At 38.2% G+C, this 2,297-nt stretch overlaps 1 pseudogene; it reads left to right on the top strand.

Moving 5' to 3' along the window:
- The first annotated feature begins 222 nt into the window (after positions 1-222).
- Positions 223-1,169, top strand: LOC131409023 (olfactory receptor 51F2-like; annotated as a pseudogene).
- The last annotated feature ends 1,128 nt before the right edge of the window (positions 1,170-2,297 follow it).

Below are 2,297 nucleotides of genomic sequence, written 5' to 3'. Positions count from 1 at the left end.
ATAGGAGAAGACACTAATGAGGGTGAGGCAGTAGGAAGCCTTAAGAGCCAGTGATAATGTTTTATTGTTGACCTTGGAAGAGGTTACATGAGTGTACGTAGTTGCCAAAATTCATTTTCTGCACTTTACAAAATGTATATTAAACTTTAACTAACAATAATTTAAAATCCTAAATTTTGAAAGTCAAAATCTTAGATGAGAATTCTGCTCTTACAGACCATAATGCCAACCTTCCATAACTCCACTTTCCCTACTTTCCTCTTACCTGGCGTCCCTGGACTTGAATGGGCTCATGCCTGGATCTCCATCCCCTTCTGCTGCCTCTATTTCACTGCCCTTTCTGGGAACACCTTGATCCTGTTCACAGTCCTCACTGAGCCAAGCCTCCATGAGCCCATGTACTATTTCCTCTCCATGTTGTCCACCACTGACATTGGCTTATGCATCTCTACACTGGTGACAGTACTGGGAATATTCTGGTCAATGCCCGGGAAATCAGCTTCAGTGCTTGCTTATCACAGATGTTCTTCATTCAACTCTTGACTGTCATGGAGTCTTCGGTGCTCCTGGCTATGGCCTTTGATTGTTTTGTGGCCATTTCTAACCCCTTGAGATATGCTACCATTCTAACTCAAGCAAGGATCACAAGAATTGGTTTGGCAGTCATTACCAGGGGGACTGTCATTCTGACACCACTAGTCCTGTTTTTTAAGCATCTATCATTCTGCGCAGCCTTGTGCTCCGTCACTCCTACTGCTTCCACCCAGATGTGATGAAGCTCTCGTGTTCAGATACAAAGATCAATAGTGCATTTGGACTAACCGCAATTATCTCTACTGCTGGAGTGGACTCTATCTTTATCCTGCTTTCCTACATCTTGATCATTCGCTCTGTTCTCAACATTGCTTCCCCAGAGGAGAGGAAAAAGGCCTTCAGTACCTGCATTTCTCATATCACTGCTATGGCCATATTCCACATCCCTTTGATCAGCCTGTCTTCTGTTCACAGGTTTAGAAAATGTGCTCCACCCTACGTGCCCACACTCATTGCTAATGTATACTTGCTCATTCCCCCTGTGATGAATCCCATCATCTATAGCGTGAAAAAAAAAAAAGCAGATTCAAAAAGCTATGCTCAAACTTGTATGTTCCAAGGGAACTCGTTTTTAACAGTTACTGCTCCAGTTAGGCCCTAGTTCAACATCAGCGAAAATTTTTCACAAATTGGAGATATAGGTCTATGTAATTTTAGAGTTAAATAGAAATAGATGTTATCCAATTCAAACATCTCCACAAAGTAGTTAATCCTACCTAAGGCAATCTTATATTTTCTACATCAAAACACTAATTCAGATTTTCACTACGTCTCAGTTACCCTATTCCTATAGATGACTAATTGACCTTCCTTCTCTTGTTGTTTCTGCCCAAAACCACCCATCATTCACTTTGAATTAATTTTCCAAATATCTAGCTCGAATAAAATTTAAAAACAAACCAATAAGCATCTCTTCCATGTTTAGTTTTCATACACCAACTGAATGAAGCAACAAATCTTACGTATGATAATTAAAGTCCTCCATAATTTGGATTCAAATTTCTTTAAAGTTTAATCTACCTCTTTGTCTTTTCATATACTCTGCAGTCTAAGAAAACCAGTCAGCTAACTGCTTCATCACATATATGCAACTTTCCTGATGGTGGCCTTTACTGTTGACTCCTCTTCAACATTGAGACCCACTCCTCCACTTTGAAATTTTACTTGTGTGTTAAGGCTCATCTTCAAATATCTTCTTCATTAAAGTTTTCATGATTGCTCAAGTGATATCTGACTTCTCATTCCCATAATTTGCCTTTTATAGTGCTTTGTCTCCTACCTTTTTTTCCTTTATGAATTTTGACTACGCGTTTTATACATATAAATATATATTATTATCATTATTATAGCTTCCACAAGGATGTAAATTCCCTAAATTAAAAAAAATGACTTGATTTTCTTTGAAGCTGCTAAAACATCTAGAGGAATATTTTTCACATGGTAGACACTCAGTGATAGTTGTTGAATTGAACTGAACGCGATAGACTATCAAATAGTCCTTCTGAACAATTTCAGTGATAAGTCATTCAGTTCAACATTTGGCATGTATAACATAATTTTCTCTTATAACTGAGCCCAGTTTTTTTGCCTATATTATCTAGCAATTGATCATAGTTCTGACTTTCCAAACCATATAGGCAAAGGGCAATTTTGGAACCTGAAAACACAGTCTCAGGAACTTATTCCAGTTTGCATAAGGCCAA

The sequence above is a fragment of the Diceros bicornis genome, chromosome 7 (assembly GCF_020826845.1).
Source record: "Diceros bicornis minor isolate mBicDic1 chromosome 7, mDicBic1.mat.cur, whole genome shotgun sequence".
NCBI classification, from domain to species: domain Eukaryota; kingdom Metazoa; phylum Chordata; class Mammalia; order Perissodactyla; family Rhinocerotidae; genus Diceros; species Diceros bicornis.
The sequence above is the reverse complement of the archived record's forward strand: the minus strand, read 5'-3'. Positions and strand labels throughout refer to the sequence as shown.